Raw genomic sequence first — 18,546 nt, forward strand, 5'->3', positions numbered from 1 at the left:
TAAGAAAAAGAACTTAGAAGGAATTAAGACCATAATAACCTATGTGGGAAATGGACGTTGAAATGAGGCCCATCTGAGCTGGCAAGGTTATGCTGAGTTATGTTTCTACATGTTTCCAGAGCGGTTGAGTTTTACGTGAAAAAGAGATTGAATCAGAGGTGGTCTCAGGTCAGTTCTGGCTCTGGGAGGCTGACTCTGAGATGGAGATTCGTATGCACGAGGCTTGTTGTGTGTGCTCCCGGGATCAGCATCTGCAGGAAGAAAAGACAGCAGGATAGGGCAGAAAGGGAAATTAAACTGTGGTGCATTTAAACAGAGGCCTCAGTTGAACCTAGAGAAGCTCTAGGGCTGGAGTGGCCCTTCAGACTTGACAAGAATTGGGGAGAGGAAGCCAGGACTTCACTCCCATTCTCCATCATTGAACAGTCATCGCTTGCAGGCTGTCCTGGGGGAGGGCAGTGACCCTGAGTCAGGTGGTTCTATTCAGCAGAGAGCGAGAGCCCCATTGAGGGACTCAGCTGAGAGCTGTCAGCTGCCATCACCCCCAGGAGCTAGGGAAACAAGTGCTTCTGCCCAGGGAGGGGAGACCTGAGCAGCATGTCCATGACAAACCCAGGCCACCTCCAAGGCAAACCCATCCATAAAGAACCCTGCAGACAGATGTGTTTGCTGTGCTTTCTAATCTTTTCTTCATTGTGACATATCAAAAATGATATTTTTATACTGCATTAGGATAAATAGATTTGGCTGCTTGTGGCTAGAGGTGACAAGCTCAGGGGCTCCAGCTACCATATGCCCACCTGACAGCCTGGGGCTTAGAGAATTAGTGTTTTAGCAAGCTGTGCATTAATTTTGTATCCTGCAACCTTACAAAATTCATTTTTTAGTTCTAGTAGTTTTCTGGTGGCATCTTTAGGACTTTCTATGTATAGCATCCTGTCATTGGCAAACAGTGACAGTTTTATTTCTTCTTTTCCAATTTGTATTCCTTTTATTTCTTTTTCTTCTCTGATTGCTGTGGCTAGGAGTTCCAAAACTATGTTGAATAAGAGTGGCAAGAGTTGACATCCTTGTCTTCTTCCTGATCTTCGTGGAAATGCTTTCAGTTTTTCACCATTGAGTATGATGCTTGCTGTGTGTTTGTCATATATGGCCTTTATTACATTGAGGTAGTTTCCCTCTATTCCCATTTTCTGGAGAGTTTTTTTTTTTTTTTTTTTTCTTTTTGCAGTATGCGGGCCTCTCACTGTTGTGGCCTCTCCCGTTGTGGAGCACAGGCTCCGGATGCGCAGGCTCAGCGGCCATGGCTCACGGGCCCAGCCGCTCCGCGGCATATGGGATCCTCCCAGACCGGGGCACGAACCCGTATCCCCTGCACCGGCAGGCGGACTCTCAACCACTGCGCCACCAGGGAGGCCCCTTCTGGAGAGTTTTTATCATAAATGGGTGTTGAATTTTGTCAAAAGCTTTTTCTGCATCTATTGAGATGATCATATGGTTTTTATTCTTCAATTTGTTAATATGGTGTATCACATTGATTGATTTGTGTACACTGAAGAATCCTTGCATCCCTGGGATAAATCCCACTTGATCATGTTGTATGATCCTTTTAATATGTTGTTGGATTCTGTTTACTAGTATTTTGTTCAGGAATTTTGCATCTACATTCATCAGTGATATTGGTCTGTAATTTTCTTTTTCTGTGATATCTTTGTCTGGTTTTCATATCTGGTGATGACAGCTTTGTAGAACGAATTTGGGAGTGTTCCTTCCTCTGCAATTTTTTGGAAGAGATTGAGAAGGATCAGTGTTAGCTCTTCTCTAAATGTTTGACAGAATTCGCCTGTGAAGCCATCTGTTCCTGGACTTTTGTTTGTTGGAAGATTTTTTTTTAATTTATTTATTTATTTATTTATTTTTGGCTGTGTTGGGTCTTCATTTCTGTGTGAGGGCTTTCTCTAGTTGTGGCAAGTGGGGGCCACTCTTCATCGCAGTGCGTGGGCCTCTCACTATTGCAGCCTCTCTTGTTGCAGAGCACAGGCTTCAGATGCGCAGGCTCAGTAGTTGTGGCTCACGGGCCTAGTTGCTCTGTGGCATGTGGGATCTTCCCAGACCAGGGCTCGAACCCGTGTCCCCTGCATTAGCAGGCAGATTCTCAACCACTGCACCACCAGGGAGTCCCTGTTCAAAGATTTTTAATTACAGTTTCAATTTTTTTAAATAAATAAATTTATTTATTTATTTATTTATGGCTGAACTGGGTTTTTGTTGCTACATGTGGGCTTTCTCTATTTGCAGCAACTGGGGGCTACTCTTCATTGCAGAGTGTGGGCTTCTCATTGCAGTGGCTTCTCTTTTTTGCGGAGCACAGGCTCTAGATGCATGGGCTTCAGTAGTAGTGGCATGCGGGCTCCATAGTCTGTGTCTTTTGGTTGGGGCATTTAATCCATTTACATTCAAGGTTATTATCAATATGTATGTTTCTATTACCATTTTCTTAATCGTTTTGGGTTTGTTTTTGTGGGTCTTTTTCTTCTCTTGTGTTTCCTGCCTAGAGAAGTTTCTTTAGCATTTGTTGTAATGCTGGTTTTGTGGTACTGAATTCTCTTAGTTTTTGCTTGTCTGAGAAGCTTTTGATTTCTCTGTCAAATCTGAATGAGATCCTTGCTGGGTGGAGTAATTTTAGTTGTAGGTTTTTCTCTTTCATCACTTTAAGAATATCACCACTCCCTTCTGGCCTTCAGAGTTTCTGCTGAAAAACCAGCTGATAACCTTATGGAGATTCCTTTTTATGTTATTTTTTGTTTTTCCCTTGCTGCTTTTAATTTTTTTTCTTTGAATTTAATTTTTGTTAATTTGATTAATATGTGTCATGGTGTGTTTCTCCTAGGGTTTATCCTGTATGGGACTCTCTGTGCTTCCTGGGCTTGGGTGACTATTTCCTATCCCATGTTAGGGAAGTTTTCCACTATAATCTCTTCAAATATTTTCTCAGACCCTTTCTTTGTCTCTTCTTTTTCTGGGACCCCTGTAATTCAAATGTTCATGCGTTTAGTGTTTTCCCAGTGGTCTCTGAGATTGTCTTCAATTCTTTTCATTCTTTTTTCTTTATTCTGTTCTGTAGCAGTGAATTCCACCATTCTGTCTTCCAGCTCACTTATTCATTCTTCTGCCTCAGTTATTCTCTTATTGATTCCTTCTAGTGTATTTTTCATTTCAGTTATTGTGTTGTTCATCTCTTTTTGTTTGTTCTTTAGTTCTTCTAGATCTTTGTTAAACATTTCTTGTATTTTTCTCAATCCTGCCTCCATTCTATTTCCAAGATTCTGGATCATCTTTACAATCATTGCTCTGAATTCTTTTTCAGGTAGGTTGCCTATTTCCTCTTCATTTATTTGGTCTTGTAGGATTTTACCTTGCTCCTTCATCTGTGACATATTTTTTTGGCATCTCATTTTTTGTTGTTGTTGGGTGGGATTGTGTTCCTGTTTTACTCATTGTTTGGCCTGAGGCTTCCAGCATTGGAGTTCATAGGCTGTTGGGTAGAGCTGGGTCTTGGTGTCGAGATGAGGAATGATGAATATTCCCTGGGGTCTGAGATTCTCTGTTAGTCCAGTGGTTCAGACTCAGAGCTCCCACTGCAGGAGCTCTCACCTGACCCCAGCTTATGAGCCAACATCCCACAAGCTGCATGGGGCGGCAAAAAAAAAAAAAAAAAAAAAGATAAAAAGGAGCAGAACAATAACAAAGAGTAAAAAATAAAATTAGATTAGAAAACTAACAGACACATTAGAAAGAATAAAAAAATAAAAATATAGATGAAACAAGAACCAAAAGTTAAAACAGAACCACAGTAGTAAAAAAGAGGAGAAAAGAAACAAAAAAAGAAAGAAAAGAAAAGACAGAAAAGGTCTTGGCTGTGGGGGTGTGGGGTTTAGAGGGTGGGCAGGGCCTATGCTTAGGACCCACAGCACAGGAAAAGGCCCTGGGGGGGGTGGGGGGTAGGGCTTAGGTCCAACACAGCAAGAGGGGCCCAGGCCTGCCTCTAGCCTTGGAGGGCAGAGGACCAAGTCCAGGACCCCAGCAGGCTCACTGGGCCTGAGTGGGCAGGGGAAATGCTAGGTGCATTCCCCCCCAATCCTCCTATCCTGGAGGGGCCCTCCCCATTGGCCTCTCTTCTTCTTCTGCCCCCTCCCTCTCTCCTATGCCCTTAGGACCCCCACAGCCATAGGGGGCCTCAGTGGGCAGAGGACCAGGCCCAGGAGCCCAGCAGGCTTCCCGGGGGCCCAAGTGGGCAGGGGGAAGTGCCCGCTGTGCTTCCCCTGATCCTCCGGTCCTGGAGGGCCCCTCCTGCCTGCCTATCCTCTTCTCTCCCTGCCTCCCTCCTATGCCCCTAAGACCCACATGGCCCAGAGGGGGTCTTGAAGGCTGGGGGACACAGCCTTGGAGTCCAGCAGGCTTCCCAGAGCCAAATGGGGTGGGGAAATGCCCACCGCACCTCCCCTGATCCTCTGGTCCTGGAGAGGCCCCCACCACCATCTGCCTCTCTTCATCTACCCCCTCCTCCATCCCTCCAATGCCCCTAGGACCAACACGGCCTGGAAGGGGTCTCAGAGGGTGGAGGACCTGGCCTAGGAGCCCTGCAGACTTTCTGGGGTCCTAGTGGGCAGGGGAGATGCTAGGCGCACTCCCCCTGATCCTCCGATCCCCCAGGGTCCCCGCAGGCATGGGAACCCCTCCCCCCTCCCAGCCACCCCTCAGGTGTGCCAGTCCTGTCTGGCCTCCACTTCTCCTCCCTGTTCACTCCCCTCTCATCTTACCTGGTCACTTGGGGGTTCCTCCCATGTCCTTGGGTGTCAAGGTCTCCACCAGCATCTGGCAGGCACCCTAGTTGTGGGGAGATGCAAACTCTGTGTCCTCCCCTGCCACCATCTTGACTCCAACCCCTCCCAAAGGGTTTTGAAACCCATGGAACCTCCCTGGGTCCAGAGATATGAATTTAGTTTCTCTAGGGCTGCCTGTTACTTTGAAACCAGAATTCAGATCATGGTTATATAGCCTGACTGGGGTGCCCCTAAAATATATTACTGATTCTTCTTCTCTTTCCTTTTCTATGTAATCATCAAGAGAGGAGCAAATAATATTGTGTAGCTTCCATCTAGGATTCATTTCTCTGTGCCACTCATCATAATATGATGGAAGCTAGAGAGCCGTGATGTGACCCATGGTCATTATCTGCCTGCTGCTGCTCATCACAGATTCACATATCAGTGACCTGTTGATACTTCTATTCTTTTTTAAAATTTTTATTTATTTTTATTTTTTAAATTTTTATTGGAGTACAGTTGATTTACAGAGTTGTGTTAGTTTCAGGTGTAGAGCAAAGTGAATCAGCTACATACACACATACATCCACTCCTTTCGAGATTCCTTTCCCATAGAGGCCACTACAGAGTACAGAGTAAGCTCTGTGCACCACAAGTAGTTCCTTATCAGTCATCCATCTCATATATAGTAGTGTGTACATGGCAATCCCAATCCTTCAGTTTATCCCTCTCCACCCCACCTTGGCCCCTGGTAACCATAAGATTATTTTCTACATCTGTAACTCTATTTCTGTTTTGTAGGTAAGTTCATTTGTACCCTTTTTTAGATTCCACATATAACTGATACCATATGATATTTGTCTTTCTCTGTCTGACTTACTTCACTCAGTATGACAATCTCTAGGTCCATCCATGTTGCCACAGATGGCATTGTTTTGTTCTTTTTTATGGCTGAGTAATATTCCATTGTATATATGTACCAAATCTTCTTTATCCATTCCTCTATTGATGGATATTTACGTTGCTTCCATGTCCTGGCTATTGTAAATATTGCTGCAATGAACATTGGGGTGCATGTATCTTTTTGAATGATGGTTTTCTTCAGATATATGCCCAGGAGTGGGATTGCTAGATCATACAGTAGCTCTATGTTTAGTTTTTTAAGAAACCTCCATACTGTTCTCCGTAGTGGCTCTACCAGTTTACGTTCCCACCAACAGTGTAGGAGGGTTCCCTTTTTTTCCACACCCTCTCCAGCATTTATTGTTTGTAGATATTTTGATGATGGTCTTTCTGACCGTTGTGAGGTGAGTTTTGATTTGCATTGTAGTTTTGATTTGCATTTCTCTAATAATTAGTGACATTGAGAATCTTTTCATGAGCTTTTTAGCCATCTGTATGTTTTCTTTGGAGAAATGTCTATTTAGATCTTCTGCTCATTTTTTGATTGGATTGTTTCTTTAATATTGAGCTGCCTGAGATTAATCTGCATTGTATATTTTGGAGATTAATCCCTTTTCAGTTGCTTCGTTTGCAAATATTTTCTCCCATTCTGAAGGTTGTCCTTTGGTTTGTTTATGGTTTCGTTTGCTGTGCAAAAGCTTTTAAGTTTATTAGGTCCCATTTTTAAATTTTTGTTTTTATTTTCCTTACTCTAGGAGGTGCATGAAAAAAGATCTCGATGCGAGTTATGTCAAAGAGTGTTCTGCCTATGGTTTCCTCTAAGAGTTTTATAGTATCCAGCCTTACATTTGGGTCTTTAATCCATTTTGAGTTTATTTTTGTGTAAGGTGTTAAGGCATGTTCTAATTTCATTCTTTTACATGTAGCTGTCCAGTTTTCCCAGCACCACTTATTGAAGAGGGTGCCTTTTCTCCATTGTATATTCTTGCCTCCTTTGTCATAGATTAGGTGACCATAGGTGTGTGGGTTTTTCTCTGGGCTTTCTATCCTGTTTCACTGATCTATATTTCTGTTTTTGAACCAGTACCACACTGTTTTGATTACTGTAGCTTTGTAATATAGTCTGAAGTCAGGGAGCCTGATTCCTCCAGATCTGTTTTTCTTTCTTAAGATTGCTTTGGATATTCAGGGTCTTTTTTGTTTTCATATAAATTGTAACTTTTTTTGTTCTAATTCTGTGAAAAATGCCATTGGTAATTTTATAGGGATTGCATTGAATCTGTAGATTGCTTTGCGTAGTACAGTCATTTTCACCATATTGATTCTTCTAATCCAAGAACATGGTGTATCTCTCCATCAGTTTGTGTCATCTTTTATTTCTTTCATCAGTATCTTATAGTTTTCTGAGTACAGGTGTTTTGCCTCCTTAGGTAGGTTTATTCCTAGGTATTTTATTCTTTTTGATGTGATGGTAAATGGGATTGTTTCCTTAATTTCTCTTTATGATCTTTCATTGTTGACACTTCTATTCTTAACCAACATGTCATACATCACAAACTGGGGTTACAGGTGTGTTTCTTTTGTTCCTCATAGTGTTAGTTCATACAGTATATATATTAAATTATTTGCCATCATGAAAAAAAATGGGAGATTTCTGAAAAAGTCAAAGGATTTGGAATGAATGGGCCCTTATTTGTTCCCACATGGCAACAATTGGTTGAGGAAGACAGCTGTTCCTTCTTGAGTTGGGGCATGTTCTTTCTAGTTTGCCTTAGTCCCCACCATGTCCTAGTGTCTCCCTATCCATTTCCTTTGGTCACTTATGTTACACACTGGACCTTCTAGGCATAAGAGTTTAATACTTGATTTATATAATTTCAGGGGACCTCTTGGGATTCATAAAGGGCATGAAGGAAAATGGTCAATATCAGTTTGGGGACAACATAGGTATTATAATTTATTGGTATAACATTTATTGATCAGCTAGACTAGAGCACAGCTGTGGTCATGGGGACCTATGGGTGTTGTGCACATGAGGGAAGAAGACAGCCAAGCAGCAGCTGCTGAAGTAGGATGACTGTGGAAAGGGTGAGATAGGGGCATCCTCCAGTGAAGGTCAGCAGTGAAGACCTGTGGTCAGAAATGGGATAGTGAGAGGCTGCTGCTGAAAGAGTCAGAGAGTTCAGGAGATGAGCCAAAAGATGTGTTCTAGGAACCTAGAAGAAGAGGTAGTAGAACTGGAAAGATACCTGCTTTCCCCTGGTGGCCAGGGGTTCCCTAACATCAGTCCTGTTTCCCTTGTGTGGCAGACTCTGTGCATAGTTTTTAAGAGATCACAGATCTGGCCTCCAGCACCATGAGGGAATTATACAGCTGACATACAAAAACCATTTGATTGGAAACAAACATATTTGTTCCAGATAGATAGTATTCTGTCCCATCCCAATTCAGAATGCTAATTTGCTGACTTTTAATGACCAAAGCAAGTTATTATTCATGTAACTAGTATAAACACAGGAATACTTTAAGTTTAAAAGTCATGTCATACATGTGATTGGGTAACCATAGTAGAACAGCTATGGTGAGATAATGCACCAAATCAACCCATTGTCAATAGATATCCCGTCAGACTCCATAGGACGTTTGCTGCCCTATTTCTCCTTCTGGACAGCTCTGTGCCTTCCATGAGCATAGGAGTTTTAAGTCACATATTAGACGGGAACCTGTGAAATTTGTGATGTTGGATAGTCCTGCTTTCTACACAAGTCTGCAGTTGCTACAAGATGACTGTACATGGAAAGAGTGGGTTCACCCTATTGGTTCTTTGACAAAGTTGTTACAGAGAGTTCTGTCCTTTATGTTAGATTTCTGAATACCTCTTGTATAAAATGGTCACACTGTGGGGCTCTCTCCCCCCTTGCTTTCTGCCCCCTTTCCCCTCATGCTCTTCCCTCACTATCCCCCCTGTTTTTCCTCCTGCTAGTGTTCACCTCTATCCTTCCTACTGCTGCCGAGGGAAAATCCTCTTCTTCCATTTCTCCTTTATTTGCTGCCCATACCTTTATCTAACAGGCAGTCTAGTTTTTCTTTGTTTTCTGGACTTCAGGGTTCCCTGCCATCCTGTGGCTGCCTCTCTCTGTTTTTATTCCTTTGATAGAAAAGGCAGTGCTTTAAGTCTCTGAGGAATTGGAGGAGCGGACATTGGAGTCCTCCCCTCACCCATTTTTGGGGATAGGGAACTCCCTCTTTCCTGAGGTTTCTCCACCCTGCCTGGGTTTTGGGGACCTGTGGCTGGAGTTTTGAAAGATTAGGCTAAAGCTACCAAATTAGTTATGTTTTGATCCATTTAGGCTCATCATTCTTAGGGGAGCTATGGATCAGAAGCCTAGGTCACCAGCCACAGTGCCCTGCCAAGGGGTGAAGACATGAGGTCAGTGAGAAGCTGTGGGCATCTGAAGGAGGACTCCATTCCGCTGAGCCAACATTCTTATTTGTGTAAGAATCAACAAAAGCAAGACAAAAATAATTTTAGAAAGACTGGGCATAACTGTGAAATTAAGATAGAAAGCAAGAATCTATACAGAATGAGAAAGAACTTCTGCTTTGAATAAATTTTGTGGCCTTCTGAGCAAAAGTAGTTCCTGATGTTCCTTCCATTTGTGAGTTAAAAATGACCTTAATGAGAGTTAATAAGAACAGTTCCTGATTCACAAGAATTAAGAAAAAGGAAGCTGTGATTGCTCCAAGTGTAGATGTGTATCTCAAATGATTCCAAGCTTACCTGCCTGTGTGTGTACATGAGCTTGTAGTAATACTAATTTCCATATCTTGTTGGTTCCAGGCCTGGCCCACCTATTCGCCTATTCCCCCCCCCAGTATATTTGGGAGTCCCCGAGTCTTACTTAGGATCAGGACTGCTATCAGCCTCAGCAGCTGCTGGCTGCTTGCTGGCCTGGCCGACTGAGTCACTTCCAGGTTCCTGTGATACCTTTGTGAGCCACTGTGTTTCTGGGAGCAACGCCAGCATTGACATGGATGGCAGATCCAGGTCTTTCATCCTGGACCTGATAATGCTCAGTCTTAATTTAGGTAAGCAGGCTGCAGCTCCTGTCCTGTGTGATATGATTGTGTGTGTGTGTGTGTGTGTGTGTGTGTTGGGGCCTCACAAAACATAGTCACTTGTATCTAGGAATGTTACGGTGTTTCATGAAGTAGCTCACACACCAACAGTCTCCCCAGTGAGGTAGTGGGCCTGCCAGGGACCACACTGCATTCATACCCTCCTGCCCTACTGCTTCATGGCAGGCCACGCCAGCCCCCCCACCAAAGGAAGGCCCTAGAGACCCTTTGTTCTGCAGCTCACCGCCTCCGCCTCTGCCCCCAGGCCCGCACATGCCCAGTACTTGCTACCCTGTGGCCAGGGTTCAAGCGTTTTTCACAGAAGGCGCTCAGCTTCTAGGAAAAACGGTGGGTACAAACATAAACTTGGAGGCATGTCCTGACATATCTAGTTCTTATCTAAGTCCTGGCCTTGAACAAAAGGGCCAGCGGCCACTGTATTTAACAGCCTTAAAGAGCAACGTTGAGGTCCCTTCAGAGGATTCTTGACAAAAATGTCAATCTAGTTGTCCCCACCCCTTTATCCCCATTTTCACTCAAGCACCAGAGTTCCAGAGAAAGATTTTTAAATCAATTTTTCCTCAGTTTTGTCTTGTGGCTAATTTGTCAGCTGGTCAGAATAAGGTAATATCTTTAGGGAATAAGGTAGATTCACAGGTTTTAGTCTATTGCTTACTAGGTATGGATTAAAAAGATTTGCATGGAAACAAACCATCCTTTGTAACATGTCAGAAAAATGCACTCATATTTCCAAACTTACAAATGATTTTTTGTGTGTGATAATTTAAGACCTTGGTAAGGATACTATTTAAATTATGTGCAACTACTATACCTAGTCTTCTAGAATGTACATGACGAATAAGAGTAAGTATTCCCAAAGAATGACAATGAAATTATATTTTTTCTTTCCAACTTTTTTTTTTTTTTAGTTATAACTACTGTTTTTATCACTTTGTATAATACTACCAATCATCATCATACTGGGGGTCTTCTGTCTTCTCTTTCCTCTATGGAAAAATGATTTGGTATAATCTCAGTCTAGCTTAGGATAGCCATATCTTTTCTTTTTTCTTTTTTTCCAGTATTTAATTTATCCCTGTCTACAATCAGCTTACCAGTTTCCTCTTCCCTTAAGGACAAAACACAACAAAAAAGACTCTGTCTTAGTCCATTCGGGCTGCTATAACAGAATACCATAGACTGGGTGGCTTATAAATGACAGAAATTTATTTCTCACAGTTCTGGAGGGTGGGAAGTTCAAGATCAAGGCACTGTCAGATTTGGTGTCTGGTGAGACCCACATCTTGGTTCATAGATGGAGTCTTCTTGTTGTGTATCCTCACCTGTTGGAAGGGGGAGAGGGACCTCTCTGGGGTTCCTTTAATAAGGGCACTAATCCCATTAATGAAGCTCCATCCTCAAGACCTGATGACCTCCCAAAGGCCTACCTCCTAAAACTATCACATTGGTGGCTAGGTTTCAACACACAATTTTTAGGGACACAAACATTAGCGTCTGTAGCAGACTCTTAACTTTGTGATTCTTTGCAGCTGCAGTTCCTGTTCCACCTCCTTTACTGCTGAACATCCAGATAGTAGCCTCAACACTCACTGGTCCCACTTCATCACTTCCTCCTCTCTCCTCAACCTTTTGCAAGGCAGTCTGATTTCACCCCCACTGCTCTGTTGAAACTGCTCTTTGAAAGATTAAAATGATCTAATTGCCAAATCCACAAATCACTTCTTATCATCCTCAACTCCTTGAAGCACTGTGAACATTATGTCCTATTTAAAACTCCTCTTTTGATTTCACTGAGGTTGTGCTCTGCTGATTTTCCCCTTTTATCTCTCATCTCTGACCTTTTTTCCTTCTCTGGGTTATTTTGTCCTTTAGATAAAGGGTTTTTTAAAATGAACTATTTAATACATACAATAATGGTTAGAGAATATATAAAGAATACCCAACCATCCATCACCCAGCCTAAGACATAAAATATAGCTGTAGCTGAAGTCCCCTGTATAGGCGTTCTTTATTATTTGCCCCTATTTCCCCACCGAAGAGATAAACAGTGGCCTGGGCTGGGGTTATCATTCTCATGTGTGCTTTGTACTGTTACTGAAAATGTTTGCTGTGATACTTCCTTGTCCACCGGAGCACTGTGTGCTTGCACGAGTCTAGGGAGTCACTGTTTACAAAGGCTATGGGAGGGAAAGTGTCCCCTAAAACTGTGCAGTAGACAGCCTGCACAAAGAAAGATTCAGCGCCTTCACTGTTTTGCCTATTTGGGGGCTTTTTATAAATAGTATTATACTGAATGTATGTATGTATGTAACTTGCTTCTTTCCCTGAAAATCATTGCAAAATTGGGGAGGGAAGTATACCCTCATGTATGATACCAACTGCAAGTTCAGGGGGTCTCAAAACCACTCTCATACTTGGTAATTCACTAAAAGATTCACTGAGCACGTTGAAAGCTGTTACACTCATACTTATGGCTTCATGTAGGGAAAACATACAGATTAAAATCAGCGAAGGGAAGAAATGCATACAGCAGGGCCAAGGAAACTACTACACATGGATCTTCTAGTCATCTTCTCCCAGTGGAGTCATAGATGGACTTACTTTACCAGCAGAAATGTGTGACAATATGCATGGAATATTACCAGCCTGGAAAGCTCACTCAATCCTTGGTGTCCAGAGTCTTTATTAGAGCTCCATGGTTGACTGCCCATGTGGCTAACTTCTAATCTGCAGGCTTTCCAGAGGTAAAGTGGATACTGAGTGTCCCAACCCCCCACCATAAATCACACTGTTAGATTGTCTGGTGGCCAAGGCCCCCAGGCAAAGAAAGACACTCCTATCAGGTATGACATTCCAAAGACCTGGAGATCAACTCCCACTAGCCAAGGGCAAAGGAGGTGTCTTTTCAAGTAAATTTAATTCTTGATTACTCATTTATGCTTGGGATATTTATTGATATTGTTCCAAGAAGCTGAAGTTTGCCTGTTTTTCTCTAGAAACACATTTGGGGGTGGTTTCCAGGTTTGAGCTATTAAAAACAGTGCTGCTCAAAAACAGAAATATAGATCAATGGAACAGGATAGAAAGCTCAGAGATAAACCCACACACATATGGGCACCTTAGCTTTTATAAAGGAGACAAGAATATACAATGGAGAAAAGACTGCCTCTTCAATAAGTGGTGCTGGGAAAACTGGACAACTATATGTAAAAGAATGAAATTAGAACAATTCCTAACACAAAAATAAGCTCAAAATGGATTAAAGACCTAAATGTAAGACCAGACACTATAAAACTCAGAGGAAAACACAGGCAAAACACTCTATGACATAAATCACAGCAAGATCCTTTTTGGCCCACCTCCTATAGAAATGGAAATAAAAACAAAAATAAACAAATGGGACCTAATGAAACTTAAAAGCTTTTGCACAGCAAAGGAAACCATAAACAAGACAAAAAAACAACCCTCAGAATGGGAGAAAATATTGGCAAATGAAGCAACTGATAAAGGATTAATCTCCAAAATATACAAGCAGCTCAATATCAAAAAAGCAAACAAGCCAATCCAAAAATGGGCAGAAGACCTAAATAGACATTTCCCCAAAGAAGATATACAGATTGCCAACAAACACATGAAAGAATGCTCAACATCACTAATTATTAGAGAAATGCAAATCAAAACTACAATGGGATATCATCTCACACCCGTCAGAATGGCCATCATCAAAAAATCTACAAACAATAAATGCTGGAGAGGGTGTGGAGAAAAGGGAACCCTCTTGCACTGTTGGTGGGAATGTAAATTGATACAGCCACTATGGAGAACAGTATGAAAGTTTCTTAAAAAAACTAAAAATAGAGCCACCATATGACCCAGCAATCCCACTACTGGGCATATAATCTGAAAAAAATATAATTCAAAAAGAGTCATGTACCACAATGTTCATTGCAGCTCTATTTACAATAGCCAGGACATGGAAGCAACCCAAGTGTCCATCAACAGATGAATGGATAAAGGACATGTAGCACATATATACAATGGAACATTACTCAGCCATAAAAAGAAATGAAATTGAGTTATTTTTAGTGAGGTGGATGGACCTAGAGTCTGTCATACAGAGTGAAGTAAGTCAGAAAGAGAAAAGCAAATACCGTATGCTAACACACATATATGGAATCTAAAAAAAAAAAAAAGTTCTGATGAACGTAGGGACAGGACAGGAATAAAGATGCAGGCGTTGAGAATGGACTTGAGGACATGGGGAGGGGGAAATGTAAGATGGGATGAAGTGAGAGGGTTGCATTAACATATTTACACTACCGAATGTAAAATAGATAGCTAGTGAGAAGCAGCTGCATAGCACAGGGAGATCAGCTTGGTGCTTTGTGACCACCTAGAGGAGTAGGATAGGGAGGGTGAGAGGGAGATGCAAGAGGGAGGGGATATGGGAATATATGTATACATATAGCTGATTCACTTTGTTATACAGCAGAAACTAACACAACATTGTAAAACAATTATACTCCAATAAAGATGTTAACAAAAAACCAAAAACAGTGCTGCTATGAACCTTTGTACACATGTATCCTGGTGCACATATTCAAGAGTTTCTTTTAGGTATGTATACATAACTAAGCAGAGTATGTGCCTCTTCAGATTTACTAGACAGTGTCAAACTGTTTTCCAAAGTGAATACCAATTTATAATTCCACCAGCAGTGTATGAAAGTTACAGGTGATCCATGACCTCACCACATTTGCTATTGCTGGATTTTATTTTTTTGATAGGTCTGTAATGGTATCTTATGGTTTTAATTTGCATATCCCTGATTACTAGTAGGGTTTTTTTTAAGCATTTTAATTTTTAAAAATACTTTTATTTTTATGAGAACTGCATTATTCTTTTTTCTTTTTAAATTAACATTTTTTTGGCTGCCTCGGGCCTTAGTTGTGGCACACGGGACCTTTTGCTGTGGTGTGTGGGCTCTTCGTTGCAGCGCACAGGCTTCTCTCTAGTTGTGTTGTGCAGGTTTTTTCTTCACTAGTTGTGGCAGGCAGGCTCCAGAGCACATGGGCTCTGTAGTTTGCGGCATGCGGGCTCTATAGTTGAGGTGCACCAGCTCAGTAGTAGTTGTGGTGAGCAGGCTTAGTTACCCTGCAGCATGTGGGATCTTACTTCCCCGACCAGGGATCGAACCCACGTCCCCTACATTGGAAGGTGGATTCTTTACCACTGGACCACCAGGGAAGTCCCTACTAGTGAGTTTTTAAGTGAAAGAAAACAGTTTTATTTTCAAATAAGCATTCAACAAGAATGTGATGTGCATCACAGGCACTCCGCTAAGAGACTGCAAATACAGGAAGAAATCTCACTCTTTTACATAGCTATGTTGCTATAACCCATTGCATTCATATTTTCAGTATTAAATTGCTAATATTCCCATATCTTTCTGAATGGAGGTAGGTTTTATCATTTGGAGTCAGGAGACAGCTGACAAATTTCCAAATGACCCTAGGGGGCAGTACTGGGCCCTTTGGGGTCCACACATAAGAATGAAATTGCAGGGTGAAGCACGAGCTCACCTTCAAGTCCACTAGAAATGGCAGTGGCTCTACAAATGGTCCTGCTGATTTAACAGATCCATCCCTGGTGGATTTGCATTCCAGTTGCTCAACATCTATACATTCGTGAGCTGCTTTTCATAGTGTTATTGGCCATTGGGTTTACCTGTTCATACTGTTGGTTCATTTTTCATCTGAGTTGTTTATCTTTCTCCTTATCAATTTGTGTGAGTCTATTACTGTTATGGGACTGTGGGAGCCACACTACTGTGGTTCTAGGCGTTGCAAATACATTTGCCTAGACAGTCTTTTCATTTTTGGTTTGTGATTTTAGTGTTTTGTGTGAGAATCACAAATACCTGAAGTCAATATATTGTAATCTTCTTGAAAGTTTGGTTTTTAAAATTAAGTTTTTAATCATTTAGAATTTACTTTTGTTTATAGTGTGAGGTAGAGGTATACTTTCATTTTTCTGCACATGGAAAAATCAATTTTTTAAAATCAATTGTTTTAGTATGATTTATTTAATAGTTTATACTTTACCTAATGACTTATGATGCTACATATGTTCTAGATTAGGCCTCTATATATGCATGGGTCAGTTTCAGGGTCTCTATTTTGTTCTATTGGTCTTTTATTTATCTCCGGTTAATATCAAGTTGTCTTAACCACAGATCGATAATACATTTTGATGTTAGGTAGGACAAATCCCTCAATCTTGTTTTTCTTCTTCAAAATTTTCTTATTCACTTTTGGTCATTTTCTCATATACATTTTAAATTCATATTGTCAAATCCGTGAAGACTAAGTTTTGACATAACATTAATTAATTTCAGGAAAACTGACATCTTTATAATATTGAATCTTTTTATCCACAAGCATTGTGCATCTCTCCATTTATCTGAGAGAGATATCTATAATATCTTTTAATATTTAAATATTTTTCTTCATAAAGTTCTCTGTACCTTTAGTTTGAATTTATTCCTCATTATCACATATGTGATATATATGTATATAAATATATATACATGATATGATCTGTATATGACATTATGCCCACATTATATATATATATATTTCTTTTTTTTTTCTCTTTAACATCTTTATTGGAGTATAAGTACTTTACAATGGTGTGTTAGTTTCTGCTTTATAACAAAGTGAATCAGTTATACATATACATATATCCCCATATCTCTTCCCTCTAGCGTCTCTCTCCCTCCCACCCTCTTATCCCACCCCTCTAGGTGGTCACAAAGCACCAAGCTAATCTCCCTGTGCTATGCGGCTGCTTCCCACTAGCTATCTATTTTACATTTGGTAGTGTATATATGTCCATGCCATTCTCTCACTTTGTCCCATCTTACCCTTCCCCCTCCCCATATCCTCAAGTCCATTCTCTAGTAGGTCTGCATCGTTATTCCTGTCTTGCCCCCAGGTTCTTCATGACCATTTTTTTTTGTTCTGTTTTTTAGATTCCATATATATGTGTTAAAATACGGTATTTGTTTTTCTCTTTCTGACTTACTTCACTCTGTATGACATACTCTAGGACCATCCACCACACCACAAATAACTGAATTTCATTTCCTTTTATGGCTGAGTAATATTCCATTGTATATATGTGCCACATCTTCTTTATCCATTCATCTGTCGATGGACACTTAGGTTGCTTCCATGTCCTGGCTGTTGTAAATAGAGCTGCAATGAACATTGTGGTACATGACTCTTTTTGAATTATGGTTTTCTCAGGGTATATGCCCAGTAGTGGGATTGCTGGGTCGTATGGTAGTTCTATTTATAGTTATTTAAGGAACCACCATACTGTTTTCCATAGTGGCTGTATCAATTTACATTCCCACCAACAGTGCAAGAGGGTTCCCTTTCCTCCGCACCCTCTCCAGCATTTACTGTTTGTAGATTTTTTGATGATGGCCATTCCGACAGGTGTGAGGTGCTACCTCACTGCAGTTTTGATTTGCATTTCTCTAATGATTAGTGATGGTGAGCATTCTTTCATGTGTTTGTTGGCAATCTGTATATCTTCTTTGTAGAAATGTATATGTAGGTCTTCTGCCCATTTTTGGATTGGGTTGTTTGTTTTTTTGATATTGAGCTGCATGAGCTGCTTGTAAATTTTGGAGATTAATCCTTTGTCAGTTGCTTTATTTGCAAATATTTTCTCCCATTCTCAGGGTTGTCTTTTCACCTTGCTATGATTTCCTTTGCTGTGCAAAAGCTTTCAAGTTTCATTAGGTCCCATTTGTTTATTTTTGTTTTTATTTCCATCTCTCTGGGAGGTGGGTCAAAAAGGATCTTGCTGTGATTTATGTCATAAAGTATTCTACCTATGTATTCCTCTAAGAGTTTGATAGTGTCTGGCCTTACATTTAGGTCTTTAATCCATTTTGAGCTTACTTTTATGTATGGTGTTAGGGAGTCTTCTAATTTCATTCTTTTACATGTAGCTGTCCAGTTTTCCCAGTACCACTTATTGAAGAGGCTGTCTGTTCTCCATTGTATACTCTTGCCTCCTTTATCAAAGATAAGGAGACCATATGTGCGTGGGTTTTTCTCTGGGCTTTCTATCCTGTTCCACTGATCTATCTTTCTGTTTTTGTGCCAGTACCATACTGTCTTTATTACTGTGGCTTTGTAGTATAGTCTGAAGTCAGGCAGCCTGATTCCTCCAGCTCCGTTTTTCTTTCTCAAGATTGCATGGGCTATTCGGGGTCTTTTGTGTTTCCATACAAATTGTGAAATTTTTGTTCTTCTGTGAAAAATGCCATTGGTAGTTTGAGAGGGATTGTATTGTTCTTCTGTGAAAAATGTCATTGGTAGTTTGAGAGGGATTGCATTGGATTGCATAGATTGATTTGGATAGTAGAGTCATTTTCACAATGCTGATTCTTCCAATCCAAGAACATGGTATATCTCTCCATCTATTTGTATCATCTTTAATTTCTTTCATCAGTGTCTTATAATTTTCTGCATAGAGTTCTTTTGTCTCCTTAGGTAGATTTATTCCTAGGTATTTTAATTTTTGTTGCAATGATAAATGGGAGTGTTTTCTTACTTTCAATTTCAGATTTTTCTTCATTAGTGTATAGGAATGCAAG

Source organism: Mesoplodon mirus (genome assembly GCF_964341445.2).
Source record: "Mesoplodon mirus genome assembly, chromosome: 3".
NCBI classification, from domain to species: domain Eukaryota; kingdom Metazoa; phylum Chordata; class Mammalia; order Artiodactyla; family Ziphiidae; genus Mesoplodon; species Mesoplodon mirus.